This window comes from Chiloscyllium plagiosum, chromosome 9, assembly GCF_004010195.1.
Source record: "Chiloscyllium plagiosum isolate BGI_BamShark_2017 chromosome 9, ASM401019v2, whole genome shotgun sequence".
Lineage (NCBI taxonomy): Eukaryota > Metazoa > Chordata > Chondrichthyes > Orectolobiformes > Hemiscylliidae > Chiloscyllium > Chiloscyllium plagiosum.
In genome coordinates, this window is record NC_057718.1 from 74,698,679 (window position 1) to 74,704,499 (window position 5,821).

At 45.6% G+C, this 5,821-nt stretch overlaps 1 long non-coding RNA gene across 2 annotated transcripts in view; it reads left to right on the plus strand.

Moving 5' to 3' along the window:
- The window catches only part of LOC122552948, a 14,950-nt gene extending 9,920 nt beyond the window's left edge, over positions 1-5,030 (plus strand). For both annotated transcript variants that reach the window (XR_006312564.1, XR_006312563.1), the window contains exon 4: positions 696-5,030. This is a non-coding gene — a long non-coding RNA (uncharacterized LOC122552948). The remainder of the gene's footprint in view (positions 1-695) is intronic.
- Positions 5,031-5,821: the final 791 nt, after the last annotated feature.

Here is a 5,821-nt window from a genome sequence, read left to right on the forward strand (position 1 = left end):
CCTTCTTCACTATCCTCTACCTGGGCGACTCCACTTTCAAGGAGCTATGAACCTGCACTCCAAGGTCTCTTTGTTCAGCAACACTCCCTAGGACCTTACCATTAAGTGTATAAGCCCTGCTAAGATTTGCTTTCCCAAAATGCAGCACCTCGCATTTATCTGAATTAAACTCTCTCTGCCCATTGGCCCATCTGGTCAAGATCCTGTTGTAATCTTGTCCCCAGCCAAAATCGTTTACAGTCGAGTTTTCCGCACACCCTTGAATAATGCCTCTTCCCCATTAATTTCTACTACATGACTGAGGATATGTACTTTCTTAGGCTAAAATTTTGCAAAGTCTTCACTCCCAGGTCTGTGCTGCTCCTGAGAAGCTCCCCTCCCTCGACAATGATCCAGCTGTTGAACCCGGCTCCTTCGTTCTCATCAAGAATTGGCTACGCCCGTGGCCTCCAATCTTGATGGGAAGGACCCTTTCAGGTTCTCCTCACCACCCCTACTGCTGTTAAGGTTGCCAGAGATCCACCTGGGTTCACCTCCATCATTGCATGGTCATCGGATGAGCCCCTTGCAAGGGAGGAGATGATGGACTTGGAAGATGATGGGAAATTGGGAGAAGAACCAGAATCAGTTGGTAACAAACTAGACTCTTAAGATACAACTGCATGTTTCGAACAGTAATTTTTCTTCTGTTTTAGATATTCGAATCCCTGATCCAGGACAACCGCCATGATGAAGATTAAACTTACCCTGCTATGTGGACTCATCATTATCATCATTAATGCTCAAGAAGGGACTATTTATCAGTGTGATTCGGAGAAACCAGAGACTATGTACCATTTATGCCAAAAAGACCTCCTTGTGTGACAACAGATTGATTCCTTCGATGCATGGAACATTACCAAGAATGACTATCGTAATGGTCAACTGTATCAAGATCTGACAGTTTGTTTACAGGACAGGTCTCAAAGGTCTTTACCCTATCAAGGTGTTCCATGTCAGTTTGGTTTCAGTTGCATCATGGGTGGCCCTGGTAAGTCTTGCCCCTACCCAAACAGGTCTAAATCTGCACGCCGCAAAAGGAAAAGGGGGGAATGCCGTGTTTCACTAATAACTTGTTTTTTCAAACTCTCAGTAAAATAGTCGGCTGGGATGAAGTGGTCTGTTACGCCCTCACATCAGCAAAGGACTCCTTGACCCCTTTCCCTCTCCCAAATTCCAACGACGGAGTATGGAACACTTCTAAGGCATTTACCGGACATAATGTTTCCTTTGACTATTACTTATCCCCACCTGCTAGTTGCTTATGGACTTCCTCTAATAAGTCTGGAGTAGCCTATCCAAATTGTTACAACGGTATGGGATGGGGATGTGCTTAGTAAATGTGACTAAGACTATTCCATATGCCTTGGTCAAATGTACCAACCGCTACTGCTCCGCTGTGGGGCCTTGCATCTCATGCGTATGCCAATGGGAGGTGAGTGTCCCCATTATTACCAGTATTCAGGCTCTTTGTGGTATGGGTAACAGCACCCACCTTCCCTGTGAGACCCCTAACAGCACCTCCATCGTCCCAACTGTGGGATGGAAGGAACCAGTTTGGGACGATAACCGCATTTCTTACAAAAAGACCCATCTCTTTTTATTGAATAGATTTCACTCTAAGTGCCCAAGGCGACCATACTTTGTAGCCACGGACTACCTGTTCATTCGGGTAGTTATAAAGATAGGCCTGCTTCTCATTGGCATGCCCCCTCCATTATTTATATTAAACCCGGTTATTATCTTTTCAGCCAAGGAAAAATGACTATCTTCCTTGTTCTGGATGAAACAGGTACTCCCCGTACTGTAGCTGGAGGGACACGTTTCCCGACTACTGTTCCCTGTCCATCTACCTGGGAATGGGGCTGGGGTTTCTCTACCAAATGTTCAATTTCACGCGAAGTCTGCACGCATTGGAAGGAGGTTAAGGCTTTGGGCAACAGTAAAACCCATTCTTGGGCCCACTCATTTCTTAGTGGTTTTTCCATAGGTGGATCTGCAGGAATTATTAGCCACCAAAACCAAAATTATCTTATTTACAGTATCATCCTCTGGGGCAACGAGACGGCCTCGGCCTTGGCAAGAGTTAAAGACATACTCACAGAATTATGTCTATTTTCCCAGTCAAATATGTATGCCCACAACTACCTACTGGCCAAACAGGGTGGGGTTTGTGCCATAGTGAAGGGTAAGTGTATGATGGGTGTTATCAACCTCATCGAGAATATTACCAAACATGTACATAACAGCCGTATCTTCGTCAATAAAATGATGGAAGGCACTCGATGGGGAGATTGATCAACCAGTTGTGCCATGAGCCAAAATCTCAATCGGACAATGTATATTGGTATTATTTTACTTTGTCTCTTTGCTAACATTGCTATCGTTAAATGTATTATTGCTAAGCTATTGAACTCTGTTGGCAACATTGGTTCCCCTCAGAAAATGCTGATGGTGCCCCCAATGCGGATGAGAAGAAGCAGCTGCCCATCCCTATCTCCTCCCTGGAAGAGAAGAAGAATGGCAGGCTCTGGCGTCCATCTGATTAGACTGATCTGATCTATGTCCTCCCACCCAATGGTGTCGTCATAGAATGACCAAAGGGTGGAGATGAAAGTCTGAAACCTGAATACAGGCTGAGCTAGGACATGGAGGCTCATGACCTGCACCTATGTGACTAGTTGCAGTTAGGAGCAACCACCTGATGGATGCACTTGGTAATTTAGAGGGCAACAAGATGACTTCTTGATGCAAGTTAGCACAACAAAATGGCTTCTAGGTTGATAACTGCTAATTCTGCTAGAGTTGCATAAATAACTAACTACAGGATGTTGCAAAATGAAATTAGCAGACAATGCACCCTTTAGAATACAGAAGTAACTCGACAAGATAAGGGAGTACTAACTGTTCTGACTGACCTTCGGGTGCAGATGTAGCGGCTCTGTGTTATGAGATAAAAGTGACCTAAGCATTGGGACATACGTTGTTTCCCAGTTAATATCACTGGACCAAGTAACTGCCAATGAAGCAATATCATATACTGATTGGTAATTGTTTGAATGTATTATGAAATCACACCCTGCTTTAAGAAAAGTATAAAAATGTCTTTGTATTAAGCTGTTGTGTGCAGCTCCTCTGGGGAATACAGAAGTGTTTCCGGATGCTCTTCACCTGGCTGTATGAAGAAATGAAGAGTGAAGTCTTAAACAGCCAGATCGATTGTGAGCGCTCATTGACCGATCACTGAACTGAGAAACCTTCCCGGGGTTCAAAAACTTCACAACCTCCACAATACCAGGATGTCGTCCAATCTACCAGCCTGCCTACAGCCCCAACTGATTCTACCCAACCTCTTACCCTACTCAAAGTTGCATATGGCACCTGCTGGGTGACTGTTAAAGATCCTTTTTCAGTCCCAGCTGGGGAAAATGGGGATTAGATAGAGGAACTCATAGAGGAGAAGCAGGGTCAGGGAAATATCCCCCAGGATGAGTCGGTCCAGAACCAAGCTATGCAGGCCATCTCAAATGGGGCCAGGCAGCATAGCGACTTTGGGGAGGTCACTTGATGCCTTCAAAAGAAAGAGTTGATTTTGTTGCCTCCCTCACTAATATGGACTGACAAGCTCTATTCAATAAGAGGTCTGAGGGTCCTAAGGGCCAGTTTGTCCAATATCACCAATCATCTAATGAAAGGCCACAGATATTACCCACCTCAGTTAGATGGGGGGGGGCAGCGGCTGGTTTGGTCCAAGAATAATGACATCTGCCATTGGTGTGGTCAGAAGGGTCATTGGGCTACAGATTGTCAGATGCCATTGGCTGCTCCTCCTGCAACTGCAAGAATTCAGTGTTCTGTACATGCCCCAATGTTTACACTCACAGACACCTCCCACACTACACAATAAGCGGTGACATGATGGATTATTGGTACAGAATGCCTTGATCCAGCTATCTGCTTCTCTCCTCGAAGACCCAATGACAGAAATTGATGTTCTGCGGAAATATGTTAAGGTTTAGTCGACTCCAGCACAAATATTTCGTCTGTACCTCCCCTCTGTGGAACTTCTGATAGGCACTTAAACTGTCTCCATCGTCAGCACAGCAGGAATTCCCATGGTGGAATCACTCTCCCAACCTGTTCCCATTCAGATAGGTCAGCTCCACATGGAGGAATCATTCGTTATTATCAAGAATTCAGCTGCTTCCCTGTTGGGTTGCTGAGCCCTGTATAAACGCAGTGCTTTGATTCACTATTCTGATCAGAGGCTGTACTTGGATCTCCCCGATGACTCTGTGGTGCAGGCCTAAATTTGCTGATGCAGTGCTCTGACCCTGCGACACAAGCTGTATTGTAATGCTGGCAACTACAGAATAACCCTGTTGTTTTGCATCTTTTGCACCAAATGATAGCTGATCTAGAATGAAGCACCGATCCCTGTTTAAGCTTTCTTCATCATCTACTCCTTACATTCCGCTCTCCTAAAACCATCTATTTCACGGCCCTTTTTACCCACCATCTAGTCCCTGACTTATTTGCAAGCCTCACGATCCCTTGACTAGTTTAGTCAGGTTCATTGCAGTTCAATGGGAGAATTTATTTCAATCCCATGGCCTAGGTGCCTCCGTTCAGCTTGATACTGTACAATCACCTTTGTTCGCGATGGGTCCCACCTCAGTGCAGCACGTCACTGTCTCTGTTAAGTCTCCGCATCGGCCTAAAGAAATTGGTCCTATGATCCATTCCTTGTGCTGCAGAGAATCTCTAAGGGAGACCCATTGTGGGAACTTTTGGATTACTGTATTCTCTGATGAGGTTGGTTGCATTGGCTCCCATCTACCTAATGGCTGGTAATTTTTCTCTGGTATCAGCCAGCCTCGCTCCATGACTATATGCCCCCACTGCTCCTAGCATCTGTCCCCTCTTCCCTGTGGGCACTCCATAAAAAACCATGTGGGGTTGGTGTTTTCTGCTCTGCTGCACCATGTTACTATCCGTCCTGGTGCAGTCCCCCTTGCGTCTATCAATAGAGACTGTCACCTGATGCTGAAATGGGCATTCGGCCTGTTATTGATGCTTTGCTCTTTCCGGGGGTGTTGTGTCCCTGAAGTCCCTGTTACAGGGACTTCAGGGACACAACAGCCTGCAAACAACTAAAACTAGAGATGTATGGTGTTGTGATGGGCGTGCCAAAATACCCTTCTGTTCTGTAATGATGAACATAATACAATGTATATCGAGCTCTAATGCTGTTTTTAATCAGAATATGCAAGGAATGGGTCAGGGTCTGGGGAGAGTTAACCATCTTTCCTCCATTGCAATGAAAGGTCAAAGAGTATCAGATACTTTGCAATGTTGGTTCTTGTAAGTTAGGCCTCTGCTGTCTGGTGGATTTTCCAATATTACCTTGTAGCGCTTCTTGGGGACATGAGGGGAGATCACGACCCCCAAGGAATCTGCCGCAGGGGAAGATATGGAATCTAAAAGGGTTTTCTAGCAACTGCGTGAAAGAAGGGAGCAGGTCGCAGGCATGTGTCATACAGAGATGTGATCTGAACTGCTCCCGATCCCATACCAGGATCACTGGCAATTCTCATGTGACACACCAAGTTTGTCAACACTGGTACCTGGAGTCTTAGGTTTGGCTTTTAGAGAAGCCTCAAGTGCCGGAGAGTATGGCACAAAAAACAGCTTCCCCTCTGTTACAAGAATAAAGCAACTAAGACAATCAGTTCACCCCAATATGTTTTTGCATCTGGCCTATCAAAGTGCCCATATGGCG